Genomic DNA, 18,758 nt, shown 5'->3' with positions numbered 1-18,758 from the left:
ATTGAAAGGAGTCACAGGATTCTACAGTGTATATTCACATAAAGCATTAATAAGAGTAAAGGGTATGATGTAATAGATGAAAAAAAAGCACAGGCGAGAACAGAAAGATTGACAATGTCCAGATTCAACCTGTAAGGTGGTCTTTTCTTGGTTGCACAAGACTTACTTTTATTCAGATTGTAAACAGTCAAGATATGTGCATGGTATATTAGTGAAACTGTGATTAGTTAAACCAGATGCAAACCATCACTCCATATCAGGGGTCCCCAATCCCTGGGCTGTGGATCAGTACTAGTCCATAGACTATTAGAAACTGGGCCGCACAGCAGGAGGTGAGCAGAGCTCCCATCATCCCAGGTATTAGATTCTCATAGGAGCAGGAATCCTATTGTGAACAGCACATGTGAGAGAGCTAGGCTGCCTGTTCCTTTTGAGAATCTAATGCCTTGTTTACCATAGCAAAAATATGGAAGCAACTGTGCTGCCCATCGAAAGAGAACCAGATTTTTTTTTTAAATATAGTACTTATACATGATAAAATATGCAGCCATAAAGAAGGATAAAATTATGAACTTCACAGCAACCTGGATCGACTTAGAATCTATAATACTGAGTGACCTATCACAGAAACAAAGAACTGAGTACCACATGTTCTCTCTTATAAGCAGACCTTAGACAGTTATCATAATACTATAAGAAAAGGATTGGCAGTAGCGGGAAACTGCCAGGGGAAGGTGAGGGCGGGATTGGCAGTAGAGGGAATCTGCTGGGGGGTGGGACACACCTCATCAAAAAGGGTTCCTGCATAATGAATATTGTATACCTAACGCTGATTTGTACCCCACGTCTTCAAAATAAAATTTAAAAAATTTAAAGAAAGAGAAAATCTAATGCCTTATGATATCCCCTTCTCCCTCCCTTTTCCCTTCCCCTCTACTCCCCTTTTTCTCCCCCTCCCCATCCATGGAAAAACTGTCTTTCAGGAAATCAGTCTCTGATGCCAAAAAGGTTGAGGATCAATGCTCTATACAACCATAAACAATGTAGACAAGTTAATATGAGTACATTGTTCTTCAAGGGAAATTTCAACTTTAAATGGAATAGTACAAGTCACTATTTAAAGTTTTCCTGGGCAAGCGTCAGTACCAGACTTAGAGACATCCTGGTAGATAAACCTAGTGTTATAAATTAACCCTATCCTTATTTTATTTAACTAATTTTATTTTATATGATTTATACTCAAATGTAAAAATTATTCCAGCAACATTTATTGAATTGTCAACTATTTCTCATGAGTTTGAAATGTCACCTGTCTCTCAAACCACATTTTTGTGTATGTACGAGTCAGATTTAAGGTTCCCTATTTGACTTCATTGCTTGTCCGGTCAGTTATCAGTTATCACAGTATATTAAAATGGTGGTTAAGAGCATAAGTATGTCAGATTTTATGGATTAGAATCACGGCTCCATCTACTAGCTACGTGATCACGGATAATTTATGTAATGCTTCTTTGTTACAGAATATTTGATGAAATAATAGCCCATGCAGTTTTGAAGATGCAAAAATACATATAAAATACTTAGAGTAGAATTTGGCAGATACTAGGCATTTAATAATAATTATTATTATCATAGTATTATAATAAATTAGATATTTAATCGAGTAAACGTCTCCTCTTTCTTCAAGATTGTTTTATTATTTTTGACTCTTTATTCTTTCATATGAATTTTATTTAGATCTTTTTTCAAGTACTTCAATTTAAAAAAATTCTAATTTTCGACTTAATAGCTTTGAATTTATTTTGTTTCATTTGTCCCTGGATTTTTTATGGAGTCTGTTTTCATGAATGAAATGTTTTTCTTCTTTTTTTTCTAAGTAAATATCAATGGTATGAATATATGTTATTGATTTTTATATATTAGATTTGTGTATAGCAAATTTAATGAATCGTATTTCTAAAATGATAATTCTATTGATAATTTGTATTTCTTATTAAGCAATCTGAAAATGATAACAGATTAGGTTAATTTATTTCTTTTCAGTGACTATATCTCACATATATTTTTCTTGTGGTATTTAAGTGCTTAAACATCGTAGCAAAGTCTTTATTGTGTAAAGGCTTTTAAATTTTGTTTATTCAGTGTGATTCCAGTTGTATGTTTTTGATGATAGTATCTTCAATCATGGTAAGAAAGTTATCTTATATTCCTATTTTGGAAAGTTTTCTTTTGTCTTAATTATGCAAAAGTATTGAATTTTATTAGATGTTATTTTCTGTCTGCACTGATTTGTAATCTATATTTGCAGTGTTATTGTTTACCTTTTATCTTAATACTGCCAATTCATAATTATAATATCAAAGCATTAAATTTTAACTATATTTTTGTGATAAATACAATTAGGAAAGATGCTTTAAAAATGTATTATTAGGTTCTGCTTGCTAATCTTTTATTTAAGACTTTTGAGTATCTTTATAAATAAGACCTGTACTCTTATAAATGACCTAAAATGTCCTTTCTTTTGTATTGTTGACCTGTTTTACTGTTGAGAATATCCTAAGGCCAGGCACGGTGGTTCACACCCGTACTCCCAGTATTCTGGGATGCCAAGATGAGAGGATTGCCTGATCCCATGGGTTAGAGATCAGCCTGGGCAACTTGGCAAGACCTCATCTCTACAGTAAATCAAAAAATTAGCTGAGCATGGTGGTGTGTGCCTGTAGTTCCAGCTACTTGGAAGACTGAGGCAGAAGGATCACCTGAGCTCAACAGGTCAAGGTTGCGGTGGCCATAAGCATGCCACTGCACTCTGGCCTGGGCGACAGAGTGAGACTCCAACTCAGAGAAAAAAAAGAAAAGAATATCCTAGCAACATGAAATAGATTGGTGATAAGGGTCTGTCCATCTTTTCCCTTCTAAAATGTTTTGTTATATATTCAAGCTTTTTGTCTTTCCTAGGTGATTTGGTAAACATTCTCTGTAAACTCTCCTTTTTTAAAATATAAATTTGACTCTTATCCAGTTCCATTAAAAACTATTCTTGTTTTCTGTTTCTTCTTAGAGTCAATTTTGATAACATATACATATGTTTAAGTAGTGTACATATTATCATCGCATATAAGTGTGCAATCATAGATGAATTTTTTTTAACTTTCTGTCCTTTAGATTCATAATCTACACAATGGGACTATTAAAGTTGCCTAAAATATAGAGGTACTTTTAAAATTATTTAAGAAAATACAGTCATTGCTTTACTAAACTCTGGTGTGGCCATGTGCTCTTTGAGCTTTGGCTGCCACCATGTTTCTTAAGCTTTGGCCCCCCTCCCTTACCTTGGGGAGGGTGAATAGCCTCTCTCTCTCTCTCTCTCTCTCTCTAATTTACTTTCTAAATAAACTATATTTTCCAATTTAAAAAATAACACATGTAAAGACATTAAAGAACACTACATGGCATATAAATCTTCATTGTTTCCCTGAAAGATTATTCTGTTTTATAAACAATGGCATACTTTGTCACTATTGCTTGATTTTTTTATATTAATAGTGCTGTCATAATATTATTCTGGTTGATATTTATCTTTTTCTATTAATTTTTTAAAAAACTATAAAATTATGTTAACTATGGTTTATGTATATCTCTTGTAAAGAGCAGATTATTAGACTCTTTGAAAAGCAATTTCTTGTCTTCTATTGTCAAGTTACATCATTGTGATTAACATATGTTTGACATATCTCTAACATGCTATTCATTAATTTCTATTTTATTGGTCTCTTTGCTTCATTTTACTTTTATCATGTATTTTATTTGATTGTTTTAGTTTTAATTATTATTTTAATGGGTTTTAAATTCACACATTTATTTTTATATTTTAATGACTAAAGTTACATTTTAGCATGCATATTCAACTTTCTATGTTAAAATTAATCTGTTCTCTATTCTTTTAATAGTGTATGTGTTTTAGGTATCTTTAAAAATTCAGTTCAGCCTTGCGTATGATACAAATTCACTGATATAATTTAATTTTTATATAGTATTGTTAATACTGAGAGTTAAAGAAAGAATATCGTGATCCAGGTTTCATAAAATAATTATTTTACCTTAAATATTGTCTGATTAATAGTACTTTTAAAAGGGGACACTGTCATTGAGTGATATTTAGTCTACATAACTCATATTGATATTAAATAGCAAAACTTCCTTTGAAAAATGCCAAATTTTCGAGTCTTCTATGTTAGAAAATATTGTAAGAAATTTGAAGAGAGAGAAAGAGAGAGAATATGGACGTGCATTGAGACTACATGATTATTTAATTAAGTAGTCTAAACATGTACCAGTATCAATTTATAAAATTTGTCATTATATCGGTTGATTTCTAATTAACTACATGGACAAAAATGTTGTAAAATATCCCAGCAAAGGTTTAATTTGCAGCTTGTTGATTGTTTTTCCCTACTATTATCTACAGAGCAATTATGCATGAATAAAGACTTCTTGACCAGCTTTCAAGGATATTGACTGCTAATATAGTTTAATTAAGGAATATTGAAGCAGACCATTTTAAAGCAACCAGATAAATAATGTTAAAACTGGGCAAAGTTTTAACAGTAAACAATTCTGAAAGTTATGAATAAATGTTTCTGTTCCACATTCATACACACACACACATAATTTATGATTGTATAGTGGTCTTTTCCTCTAGTCATGTAGCAGGGAGATTTAAGCCATTATTTTCTGGGAGGAGAAATCATCAAGAAATTGGTATCTAAGGTGAGACCTAAAGTACTAAATAAAATCAAGGATGCAAAATGAGAATGAGAATTTTTTTAGGCAGAAGAAAGCATAGACGGTACAGAGGCAAGATAGGAGATACATCAGCTGAAGATAAAGAATTGGATATTATCAACATTCAGATTAAAGTTAGAGTCATTATACTATTGAATTGAAGCAGTATAATGAGTGAGAATATACCTGAAAAGCAATCATCCATGTTTACATATCAAATGGAATAAGAAAAATTCACAAAAATGTCCTCAACAGCAGTTAATTTGTTTGAGAAATGCAGATTTGCATGTGAATTTGGCTATGCAAGAAGAATATATAAATCTGAGTGAGTTATACTTCTTGGAATGTATTGGTGTCATTTTCAATTAATTGGAAACATCAAATATAGTTGAGACTATTTTTTTTAAATTTTGGTACTTAGTTTGCTCAGACTGCCTTAATGATACCATAGACGGGTGACTTAAATAACAGAGTGTTATCTCACAGTTCTGGAGGTTGGAAGTTCAAATCAAGATGCCTGCTGGGTTGGTGTCTAGTGAACCTCTCTTTCTGGCTTGCAGTTAGTTGACTTTCTCTTTCCCCCTGGCCTTTCTACTGTATGCACAGGTTCCTGGTGTTTCTTCCTCTTCTTATAAAAGCACCAGTCTTACTGGATTAAGGCCCCACTCTTATGACATTATTTAACATCAATTGCCTCATTCAGTGTCCTATTTCTAAATAAAGTCACAGTGAAAGTTAGGGCTTCAATATGTGAATTTAGGGGTTAGGACATAATTCAATCCTTAATAGTTACAACATTAAAGTGAGGTTAAAACTTAATATGCTGTTGGATTCAAATTACCTCAATAAAAAACAATTTTTAAGAAACAGAATCTAGACATTGTGGCAATTTCTGAAAGAACAGAAATTGACCTTCCATATGACCCAGCAATTCTTCTATTGGGAATATACCCGGAGGAACTCAAATCATTCTACTAAAATTATACCTGCACATGTATGTTTGTTGCAACCCTATTCACAATAGCAAAAACATGGAATCAACCATGTCGCCCACCGAAGCTAGACTGGATTAAAAAAATGTGTTACATATACACAGTGGAATATTATGCAGCCAAAAAGAAGGACAAACATGTGGATTTTACAGCAAGTTGAATGGATATAGAATCAATCATCTCAGTGATCTATCATAGAAACAAGAACAGAGTACCGTATGTTCTCACTCATAAGTGGACCCTGAACAATTATCATAATATTATAAGAAAGGAATTGGCAATACTGGGAAACTGTCAGGGGAGGAGGTTGAGAGTGGCAGTTGAGGGAAACTGCCAGGGGAGGGAGGAGCACACCTCATCAACAAGGGTACCTGCATAATCAACGTGTGTATTCCTAACCCTAAATTGTACCCCACATCTTGATAAAAAATAAAAAATAAGCAATCTATGCCTTAGGAAAGCTCTATGTAAAGAGATAAGAATTTCCCTAATATCACAAATAAACAGAAGAATCAAAATATTAAGGCAGATCCTTACTCCAACACATACTTGGAAGAATTCCTAGCATAGATTAAAGCATTAAGTGATTAAGTGTTGAGTGAACAGTGAATGAAAAGTTACTCTTTAATTCATTCCTCAAAAAATAAAAGCAGACAATTAGAGATTTATATAAGGAAACTAAGAAATTGTTTAGTTTCAACTTCTTAATAAAAATATGAATGAAATTAAAACACAGACAGGCTAAATACCTTTCACACAATCATTTAATAGAAAAATTGAATCTGCAACTTAGTCCTTCTAGTTTTTATTTTACCCAACTAGTTCATGAAACATAATAGTTTTCAGGAAGAGGAATATAATATGATGTTCAAAGCAGAGTATGAAAATAGAAAATTGGGAGAGAAAAGGGAAAACAAAGAAAAATGATGTTCGCTTACTAACAAACAAAAATTAAATCACTGAAAGAGAAAATTAAGTCTCAATTAAAAGGGACTGTCATGTATAAATCTGAAGTGAGAATTAATAAACTCCTGCTTATAAAAATTACAAGTCAAGATTATCTTAATACATTTATATTAAGTAAAAAGCAAAATGAAATAAATGAAAGGATTAAAGAATAGAATAATAATCAAATCATGAATAAAGAGGACTAGTTCATTAGAATACTTTAAAATATGTTAATGTAACTGGTAAAGATATGTCTAACAATCCCAAAACACTCACTAAGAAGTTGTTGTCAAACTAAGTTCTTTAAAAAAGTGATCGTCTGGTTAAGGTAGAATAAAAATAGAATAACTCAGTATCAACATTCTGCATGTAATTACTTCAATAGAATATTTTGATGAGAAGAAATATATGAGTTTGAAATATTTGAATTTGACCATTCAAATTTTCTGTAACTGTTCATTTAAAATTCTTCACCTGCCTCTTTGTACCCACAGAAACTATAGTGCTGTGCTTTAACTGCTTTTATGTGGTATATATATCATTGTGATATATGTAATTAAATATCCTATAACACAGTAGCCTACTTAGATAAACAATAAGCAACACATGTGACTTTATGAAAAATACTCCAAATCTTTAATGAAATATAAATGGGACTTGAATTAATATAGATGTGTATTTTGGACATGGTTTGGGAGTCTAAGTACTATGGAGATGTCAGTTCTTCATACATATATAATAATTTATTTGGAATAATTTTTTAAAATGTAAAAAAAAAATCAAAAAAGATATGGAAACAAACTGAAGATATTTGATCTCAAATATTATTAAGTAAAAAGAATTATGTAATGCAGATGTAAATGGAAGACAAATAGTAAAAATTACTAGTAAAGCTTCTGTAAAAAGTTGAAACCATAAATAGAAATACTTTTTATTAGGCATTAAAACCTCATGGATTCTGTTTATTTGACATTATATTGTACATTTTAAACTATTTAATTACTTATAATTATTTGTTTAATATCCATTTTCTCCATGAGAGCAATCACTATTCTTTGGTCACAATCGATTCTCTGTGGGCTAACAAAAGGCTGGGCACGGTAGACTCTTAATTAAAATTGTTTATCAAACAAGTTAGCATTCTAGTATATAGACCTGCTCTTAACATCCACCACAAGTCCCCGGTGGATCTTCATTGCTTTTAAGACTAATAGTCTATATGTTGCTGTAATAATTTTGAACCTCCTGTTCTCTTATCCCTCTACCAGAAACAGGTTAACTTCTACTCACTCTTCTAAATTCAGTTCAAGCGTCCTTCCCTACATTTCCTCTTTAGGAAGAATTTCTGGCTGTTATTGACTGAGTCCTTGCATACATTTGGATAGGTTGTGTAGTTAATCACATATCTGTAATATAACGGTTTCTAATAATTCCCATAGCACCTTCCATACAAAATGATGATGGTTTTTTTTTCCTGTTATTTCTGACTCAGTGAATTATAAACTTTAACAAGGTAGAAATTTTCTTAGTTGTTTTTATAGTCCTATGTCTAACCTGATGTCTAGTACTCACACAGTAGACATGAAACACTTTTATCAAAGTAAAATTAACTGAGCAATGCATTTTTTTTATAATCAGTATTTTTTATTATGATATTGTGGGGCACAATTAAGGGTTAGGTATACAAATATGCTTCGTTCAGGCACCCTTGTTGATAAGAGGTGTCTTCCCTTCCCCGGACAGAAGTTTACTACCATTAGTTCCATAACCCTTCCCCTCCCCCCCATAGTTTCCCACCACTGTCAGCCATTTTCTTATGGTAATACGTTGCATGATTACAGTCCACTATATGAGTGAGAACATGTGATACTCAGATCTTTGTTTCTGTGAGAGGTCACTCAATATTATAGACTCTAGTTCCATCCAGGTTGCTGCAAAATTCATGATTTTGTTCTTTTTTATGGCTGCACAGTATTCCATCGTGTATATGTACCACATTTTTAAAATTCAGTCCTCCTTTGATGGGCAGCATGGTTGGTTCCAGGTTCTTGCTATTGTGAACAACGCTGCAATAAACATTCGTGTGAAGGTATCTTTTTGATAGAGTGATTTGAGTTCTTCAAGGTATATTCCCAGTACGGGGATTGCAGGGTCATATGGAAGATTGATATTTAGAGCTTTTAGGAATTGCCACACTGCTTTCCACAGAGGTTGCACTAATTTACAATACCACCAACAGCGTAGAAGTGTTCCCTTTTCACCACACCCTCTCCAGCAACTGTTATTTTTTGAGTTACTGATAATTGCCATTCTGACTGGAGTTAGGTGGTATCTCAGTGTGATTTTGATTTGCATCTCCCTGATGATTAGTGAGGTTGAATATTTCTTCATGTGTCTGTTGGCTGCTCGAATGTCTTCCTTTGAGAAGTGTCTGTTTATATCTTTTGCCCATTTTATAATGGGGTTGTTTTTTTTTTTTTCTTTTCAGGACGTTTGAGTTCCTTGTAGATCCAAGATGTTAAGCCTTTGTCAGACCAGGAGTTGGCAAATACTTTTTCCCAGTCTGTAGGCTGTCTCCCTGCTCTCTTGATGGTTTCTTTGGCTTTGCAGAAGCTTGTCAGTTTAATGAGGTCCCACTTGTCTATCTTATCTCTTATGGCCTGTGGGTTTTGGGTTTTGTTCAGGAATTAGATACCAGTTTCAATTTTCAAGAGGGTATGTCCTTCATTTTCTAAGGTTCTTATGGTTTGAGGTTTTACATTTAGGTCTCTGATTCATTTGGAGTTAATTTTTGTGTATGGGGATAGATAGGGGTCCTGTTTCAATCTTCTGCATGTGGTCAGCCAGTTTTCCCAGCACCATTTACTGAATAGGTTCTCCTCTCCCCAGTGGTAGGTGGTGGAGCCTTTGTTGAAGATGAGTTGGTTGAGAAATTGAGGTTTCACTTCTGGAATCTCAATTCAATTCCATTGATCTATATGCCTGTTCCTATACCAGTACCAAGCTGTTTTGATGATTGTAGCTTTATAGTAAAGTTTGAAGTCTGGTATTGTGATACCAACTGCTTTGTTTTATTTGCTGAGGAGTGTTCTGGGTATTCTTGGTCATTTGTGTTTCCATATGAATTCCTGTGTTGTTTTTTCTAGGTCTGAGAAGAATGTTGCTGGTAATTTGATGGGTATTGCATTGAATCTGTAGATTGCCTTAGGTAAGATGGACATCTTCACAATGCTGAGTCTTCCAACCCATGAGCATGGGATATTTTTCCACTTGTTTGTGTCATCTTTGATTTCTTTGAGCAGTGTTTTGTAGTTTTCATTGTAAAGGTCTTTCACGTTTCTGGTTAGGAAGATGCCAAGGTATTTCATTTTTTTGTGGCTATTGTGAATGGAATTGTGCTTTTTATTTGAGTTTCTGTTTGTTTTTTATTGGTGTAAAGAAATGCGATTGTCTTTTGCACATTTATTTTATATCCTGAGACTTTGCCAAAGGCCTTTCTCAGTGTAAGGAGGTTTTTTTGACAGATTCTCTTGGGTTTTCAAGATACACAATCATGTCATCTGCAAAGAGAGATAACTTGACTTCCTCTTTTCCTATTTGGATAACTCTGATTGCCTTCTCTTCTCTGATTGCTCTAGCCAGGACTTCCAATACTATATTGAACAAGAGGGGTGAGAGTGGGCATCCTCGCCTTGTTCCAGTTTTTAGGAGAAATGGTTCCAATTTTTGTCCATTTAGGAGTATGCTGGCTGTGGGTTTCTCATAGATGGCTTTTACTATTTTGAGGTATGTTCCCGTATGCCTAGATGTTCAAGGGTTTTTATCAAGAAGGAGTGCTGGATTTATCAAAAGCTTTTTCTGTATCTAATGATATAATCATGTGGTTTTTGTTTTGACATCTCTTAATGTATTTAAATACATTTATGGTTTTACAAATGTTGAACCAGCCTTGCATCCCAGGGATGAAGCCTACTTGGTCATGATAGATGATTTTTGAGATGTGTTGTTGAATACAGTTTGCTAGGATCTTGTTGAAAATTTTAGCATCTATGTTATCAAAGATATTGGCCTGTAGTTCTCTGTCTTTGTTGGATCTTTACCTTGCTTGGGTATCAGTGTGATGTTAGCTTCATAAAATGATTTGGGGAGAGTTCCATCTTTCTCAGTCACCTGAAGTACCTTCAGTAGGATTGTAATCAGCTCCTCCTTAAATGTCTTGTAGAATTCTGCTGGAAAGCCATCTGGTCCAAGGCTTTTTTTTTGTAGGTAGTTTTCTTATTATGTAGTCAATTTCCTTGATTGTTATTGGTCTATTTAGGGTCTCAATTTCTTCTTGTTTCAACCTAGGCAGGTTGTGTGATGACAGAAAGTCCTCCATTTCCTTGAGGTTTTCAAGTTTGTTTCCATACAAATGTGTATAGTAGTCTCTAATGATCTTTTGTATTTCATCAGGGTCAGATGTGACTTCATCTTTTGTGTTTGTGATTGTGCTTATTTGGGTTTTTTCTCTTTTTCTTGGTCAGTCTAGCTAGGGGACCATCGATCTTGTTTATCCTTTAGAAGAACTAGCTTTTTGTTTCATTGATTTTTTTTGTATTATCTTTTTGTCTTCTATGTCCTGGATTTGGGCTTTTATTTTGGTGATCTGGATTCTTCTGCTGAAATTAGGGTTTTTGTGGTCTTGCTTTTCCAGCTTCCTTAGGTGGCCTGCTAGGCTGTTAATTTGTGATCCTTCCATTTTCTTCATGTGCGTTTGTAGGAATATACATTCCCCTCTTACTACAGCTTTCATGGCATCCCGGAGATTTTGGTAAGATGTTTCTTCATTTTAATTTGTTTCCAGGTATCTTTTGATTTCTGTTTTGATTTCATCATTGACCAGGAGTTGTTTAGCATCATGCTGTTTAGTGTCCATGTCTTTGTGGGTTTTGGGGGGAACTTGTTGGTATTAATGTTTATTTTTATTCCACTGTTATCCGACAAGGTGCATGGTAGAATTTTGGTCCTTTTAAATTTGCTTATGCTTGATTTATGGTCAATTATGTGGTTGATCTTAGAATATGTTCCATGTGGTAATGAGTAGAATGTGTATTCTGTGGTCTTTGGATGGAGTGTTCTGTAGGTATCATTAAGTCCATTGGTCAAGACTCACATTGAGGTTCCAGATCTCATTGTTGATTTTTTGCCCTGATGATCTGTCTAGGGTTGTGAGTGGGGTATTAAAGTCCCCAGTTATGATAGTGTTAGAGCCAATATCTTTAGTTTTCTTAGAAGTTTCTTTATGAAAGTTGGTGCACCTATGTTGGGTGCATATATGTTTAGGATAGATATTTCTTGTTGATGGAATGAACCTTTTATCATTATGTAGTGGCCCTCTGTATCTTTTATAATTTTTGATAGCTTAAATGGTATTTTGTCTGAAATTAGGATCGCTACTCCTACTTTCTTTTGTGTTCCATTCACCTGAAAATTTGTTTTCCATCCTCTTACTTTGAGTCTGTGCATGTCCTTTCTAGTGAGATGGGTCTCTTGAAGGCAGTATATTGTTGCCTGGTGATATTTTATCCATTTTGCCATTCTATGTCTTTTCAGTGGTGCATTTAGTCCATTCACATTAGGCTAATTATTGAAATGTGAGAGTTCGTCTCTATCATATGTTCGTCCCTTATAGAGTTGTTGTTCTTCCACTTGGTTTTTTGTCTTTCTTTTGGTTTTGTGATTGGTTCATGTGTATTTTATTCTTTTTCCTGTACTCTTGTGAAGAACGTTGCTCTTTTTTCCTTTTCTTCTGTGTTTAGTACTTTCTTAAGTGTTTCATGTAGAGGTGGTTTGGCTGCAGCATAAGTTCTTAGGAATTGGATATCTGGGAAAGATTTTAATTCTCCCTCGCTGATGAACCTTAACTTGGCTGAGTAGGTTATTCTTGGTTGAAATTGTTTATCTGTTAGGACTTTGAAGATAGGCTCCAAGCTCTCCTAGCTGGCAGGCTTTCTGTAGATAAATCTGCTGCTATTCTAATTGGTCTTCCATGGTAGGTGATCTGGCCTTTTTCTCTTGCTGCCTTTAGAATTTTTTCTTTTATGCCTACTTTGTTTAGGCAAATTATTATGTGTCTAGGAGTTGGTCTTCTCATTTGCTGTCTTGCAGGCGTTCTCTGAATCTCTTGTGTTTGAATTTTTCCATCACTGATTAGATAAGGGATGTTTTCTTGAATGATCTAATGGAAAGTTTGTTCCAGTGTGGTCTCTGTCTCTCAGTCTGCCTCAGGAAGGTCAATTACTCTTAGGTTCAGTCTCCTGAAGTAATTGCTCATCTCTTGATTTTTTTCTAACTTTTTGAGCTTGTTTTCTGTGTTTTTAAGAGTTTGGGTTAGTTCTATATTTTGGTCCTCCATCTCTGAGATTCTTTCTTCTGCTTGGGTAATTCTGCTTTCCATGTTTATCAGTTTGTTATTTATTTCATTCACAGTATTCTTTATTACTGTTATCTCAGATATCAGCTCCTTCCTAGTTTCTTCTTGTCTCTCCTCAATTCTTTTTAATCTCTCCATTAATGTCTTGATATCTAGGTTTGTAGTGTGGGACCAGTCATTCTGGGGGCTCTTCATTGTTTGCATTCCAAAGTCAGTTTTCTCAGTGTCTGCCCTCCCAGGGTCTGGGAGAGACCCATATTCTTCTTTTAGTTTTTCTTAATTTGTGTAGATTTTTCTCTCTCTCCCCCTTTCCCTCCCTTCTTTAATTCTGTTTTTCAGGGAAGGTGGGATTGCTTTTGTTTCACTTGTACAATCTCTTGTTCTTCCTTATGAGGGTCCTCTAGTTTTGTTCACTTTTGAGGTTGGAGTGTGGGCTGCAGGCTGTACTTTTTGCAGTTTTGAGGTTTAATTGAAGGGGAAGCTGTGATTCAGAATCTATATGCTGATTCCATCATCCACCAACAAGTGGATGGGCACACTGGAACCTATTTCTCACTGCCTTATAATCTGTCTGTGCAGCGGTATGTAGGTTTGGTCCCTGGATCAAAAGGAAGTGCAAAAGAGGAAAATAATGGAGGAAGGGGGGTCAATAGGAAGTTAGAAAGAGAGGAGAGTGAGAGGGAAAACAGACATACATACCAACTAACAGGTGAAAAAGAGACAAGGCTGGAGAGAAGTGAAAAAAACATGTGAGCCAAATTCCCTAAAGGATACTGGTAGCTACACAGAGACAGACCAATAAAATTATGAAACAGATAGTTTAAGTCAGAAAGTGAACAAAAGTGAGCAAAACAAACAGTCAAAATGATAAAATCAAAAGTCAAAATAAGAGTTCAGACTAGTTCTGGAATCTTTCCTGAGTGTGTAAAGTCTCTTCAGCTCTGATCTTCAGCCTCTCCCCTTTGTTTTCCTTGCAGGCAGCTAGATTTACTGGCAGCCTGGGTTTATTTTTTTTTTAGCCTGCTGCCTGGGATGTCTGTGATGTTGCCTTTGTCTGATTCAGCAGGGGAGGGGCTTTGTCTCCTGTTTAGCGATATTACCTTAGGAACGGAGGTGGAAGCTGCTGATAAGTGGGTGGGGCAATGCAAATCTCTGCCTGGGGAATGGCCAAGGTGGAGGTGGCATCTTCACTTTCGCGGATCCTTTCTCTCCACTCGTCTGGGTCCCTGTGTTATTCACTGTGATGGACTGTGCTGGAGTGGGAGGCACTGAGGATCAGCTGCCCAGCTGGGTGCTGGATCCGGGGTGCCACCAGCAGGCTGGGGTGGAGGAGGGGGTTGGAAGTTCCCTCCTCTGGAACTGAGAGCCTCTGATCAGCACCTCCTTAAGATATACTGTTCCCTTACACAAGCATGGGATTGCGCTCTGACTGCCTCAGTTAGGGTGGGCCCAGTGCTCCAGAGTTCCAAAGCTCCAAAGGGCAGGTGGTCGATGGCGAGAGTGACCCTGGGTCCCTCACAGGGTACTTCAGCCAGAAATAGGACCTGTATCTCTGAGGGGCGGGGCCCAGAGTCTCCCTGGGTGACCAGCAGCTTGGTGCTGGGTGCTGGGCAAGTTGATGTAGCCAGCGAGGGAGCCAAGACCCAGGACTCCCTCATGGGCAGGAGTCACATATAGTGGAGCAGCAGTAGCCAGGGCCACAATATCTGGCCCTGCGTGGGACCGAAGGTCACTGAGCCTTGGACCAGTACGGCTGGTGGTGGGCAGGGGAGTGGGGGAAGAAAAGTAAAAGTATTTTTGGGAACTCACGTTAGGAGAATCTCACAAATCCACCTATGCTGTCGCCATCTTACTGGAACTCCGAGCAATGCATTTTGTAAAACTTCTTAGAAAAGACAGGAAAAAAAGGCCAAGATCCAAGAGTTGGAGACAAATGAAAGATAATAATATAGTCAAAGGTGTACTGCGTGCATAGTTCCAGGTTTAAATATTTACTGTGAATAATGAAAAAAGGTTGACATCAGTCTGATGGTTCTTGAATGGGTAGAGATGCTTTTGAATGTTCTTCAGGTATGAAAGAAATAATAGCTCTAGAGAAGGTCTGAGAATTCTGTGGGTTGCCAAATGTGTTTTTCCTATTTTAAAGTAGAAAATGACAGCAGAATTTCAGTTACTTTAAAGTGCCACAGTGCTTTTCTAATGAATTTTAATGCTACTTAATGCCTTAAGTTTTTTTTAAAAATCAAAATGGAGCTGTTCTAGAATATGATTTTGGATTATAGCATCTAAAATGCCCAGCCCCTACAACGTGGTTTCGTTAAGCAATATGTCCCTGGGATGCATTCCAAAGGGAATCTTCTTTGTGACACTATTAGCCATGGAGTGGAATTGATTATGATAAAGTATTAATATGTATATTTGTAGCTAATCTGCTAAGCATTTCTATTAACCTTTGTCCCTAAACAATTCATAGATGCAGCAATAGTAAAGCAGCATAAAAAATGTATACAAGCCGGGCTCGGTGGCTCAGCCTGTAATCCCGCGCCTTTGGGAGGCTGAGGTGAGTGGATTGCCTGAGCCCACGGGTTCGAGACCCACCTGGGCAGCGAGACCTCATCTCTACAATAAATCAGAAAATCAGCTGGGCGTGGTAGCGCATGCCTGTAATTCCGGCTACTCGGAAGGCTGAGGCGGAAGGATCGCCGGAGCTCAGCAGGTCGAGGCTGCGGTGGCTGGGAGCAGCCACGGCACTCCAGTCTGGGCGACAGAGTGAGACTCCAACTCAAAAAAAAAAAAAAAAAAATGTATACATATATATCATAAGTTGACATAAAATTCCTGAAGTAGAAATCTGAAGATTTGAAAGAAATGAATAATATCTTCACTAAAGAAATTCTCTCCCCTTGAACAATGAGAAATCACCTATATTGATCTGTATTATATGTTAATAAAGAAAATAAAGGATAATTCTAGAAAAGCTACACTTTTCGTATAAATTACTTTTGCCTCAGTTCATGAACAATAAATTCTGGATTTTTCTTCCATTTAAACACAAGAATTTTCTCAATTCTTTCAGTGAAAGCAATGCAATATTATTTGATATCTTTTATTATTTTTTTGTATGTCAAATTAAAAGGATTTAAAATATGTACATTATACTTTGGGCTTTTAAAACAACTTTACATTTCTGTATAATTAGAATTCTCTAATAGTATATCCCATATTTAGAACCTCTAGAATTTTTCCAACAATCTTTTCAGAGATTATGACTTTCTTGAATATCAAAACCATAATATTTGTTATGAAAATGAGAAATTCTCTAAAATTTATTTTAGGAAAACTACACTAGTTATGGCCTGCATAATACTCCATCATGTAAAATTTATTAAAAAAAATCTCCACCAAAAGAAAACTACACTAATTAGTTAGGCAAAAGGTTGTTAGCCAATGGCTTATAAGTATATGACTTTATAATGCCATATAGATATTTGAATTAAACTACATGTATTAAACTAATATGTAACGTGTCAGATATTCTATCTTTTGATATTTCAGTTTCTAGTATTTGAAGATGCTCGATGAGCCACAAAGCAAAACATCTTTAAGTTCATGACAGTTAAAATATTGTGTCCTTCTGTTTAAATTGTTAAGCATTTTAAACTACTCTCTCTTTTAGGTTAGTCACATCTCATTTGGGCTAATAAAAATACAACAGAGCCAAAAATCCCTTTTGAATCTAGTCTATAGAAGTGTGCTTCTCATATAGGTTTGTAAGAAATTCTAGTAGGAAACTGTCTAGAATGTTGTATTTGTAATCTTAATGTGATAACTCTGTATCTAATTGTATTGTGCAAACTCATAATAATACACTGAAGTTCTAATGAAGTGTGTAGTGCTATTTTCCCCTAAACAAATTGCCCATAGTGCTCAACCTCTGAATTCTTGCCAAAAGGGCTTTGAGTTTCAGTAGAGTTGTTCTTGAATCTTTGCTTTGCCTTCTTGGCCAAGTCACTCAACATCTTTGAGCAACCAAAGGTGAGCAGTTTCTCACCTGTAGAATGGCAATGAATAATGCCTACTTTAAAGCACTCTTATAAACACTATATGCAATGTCAAATACCTGAATAGTGTCTGACACATAGCTGACTCTGAAAAATTATAGTAAATAATTTAGTATTATTTGTTATGGTTTCTGATTTCTTTCCTCACTCAGTCTTTTCAAATAATATTTCTTATTGCTTTTGCTGTCATTTGACCTCTAATTTACTTCTGTTTAACTAAGAGTTTAGTAATTAAACCAGGAAGCAATTTATTATTCTATCTAAAATCTTGAGGATTGGAAGCCAAAGGAAATGTGCCAATTTCTATAAACGAAGGCCAATGACTTCTTTTTTTCTGTCAGAAGAAATTTATATATGTGTATGAGCACTAGAATTTACTCTGGTGGTTGACAGTAAAGGCAGATTAAATCAGGATACAGTGTATTATATCTACCATTTTGTATCTGCTTAATAATCCATTGTATTGTCTTGGCCTGAGTCTTGTCCATTGTATTTAATAATCCATTGTATTGTCTTCACCTGAATGTGAAAAAGAGAGAAGGACACATTTCTGTAACAATAAACATGCATATTTACGTTATATATGATTTCTGGATGAGTTTACTCATTAAATATATTTGATTTATAATTATTTACATTTTAGACAAAATTATTATTTAAACATTTTTAATCAAAATAATATCTAGTTAATAAGTTACAGAACAAAACTATAACATTTTTTGGTTTTAATAAACTATAGAAAAGCCTGTCTATTACAAAAATATAAAATATCTGTTTTTAAGCTAATACACATAAAATTAATTTTATATACATTTATATGCTTCTGAGTTAACCAGACTCAGACCACTTAATTTTATAAATAATGAGACAGTAAAAGAGAAATTTTAAAGTCTCATGTTATTTTACTTATATCTGTACATATCAGGTCTCGATGTTGCTAAGATTTAACAGATTGAAATACTTTAGGTGAATCAGTTTCAGTCAAAGGGAAACTCATTGAATTAGTTGCTTGAAGGCAGAATTTTTTTCCATTAGCTTTATTAGAATTTTATTACTATGCTGTGAAATTCCAACTCCTTAAATTTAATGTACAAATATAATTTAAGATGAATTAATTAGAATTTGAGGCAGTTCCGTAAAATGAACTTGGTTGATAGCTTAATATCAGACTATAAAACTTAGCATACATACTTATTCAACTTATTTCCTTTTCTAGAACTCAGTACGTCATTCGTTTACATTATATCCTGACGTATGCCATATAATGTTAGTTTTAAAATCAATTTTAGTAATAATTTTAACTAATATTTTTTCATCAATTGCCCACTAAAGTTTGGGGACAAAACCTTAAGCAAAAGAAAAACAATAGCTTATGTTAGTTGAGAATACAACACTTAAAACAGTCTAAAGAGCTGTATATTAATTTGACATCATTTTACTTAAATTATGGTAAGGAAATGATGAAAAGCTGTATGAAGCATAGAAGTTATTGAAAACGAAGTAGAAATTTAATTACGACCAAGGAGTTAAGATTTTATAAGATTTTTTCCTAACATAATA

The 18,758-nt window shown here is 34.7% G+C and overlaps 1 protein-coding gene across 1 annotated transcript in view; it reads left to right on the top strand.

The window, feature by feature from the left end:
- The window catches only part of LOC103273992 (MAM domain-containing glycosylphosphatidylinositol anchor protein 2-like), a 647,680-nt gene that overhangs the window by 497,911 nt on the left and 131,011 nt on the right, over positions 1-18,758 (top strand). The gene's annotated exons all lie outside the window — the stretch shown is intronic.

This window comes from Carlito syrichta, unplaced genomic scaffold, assembly GCF_000164805.1.
Source record: "Carlito syrichta isolate Samal-C Ts95f unplaced genomic scaffold, Tarsius_syrichta-2.0.1 Scaffold314333, whole genome shotgun sequence".
In the NCBI taxonomy this organism is placed as follows: Eukaryota; Metazoa; Chordata; class Mammalia; order Primates; family Tarsiidae; genus Carlito; species Carlito syrichta.
The sequence above is the reverse complement of the archived record's forward strand: the minus strand, read 5'-3'. Positions and strand labels throughout refer to the sequence as shown.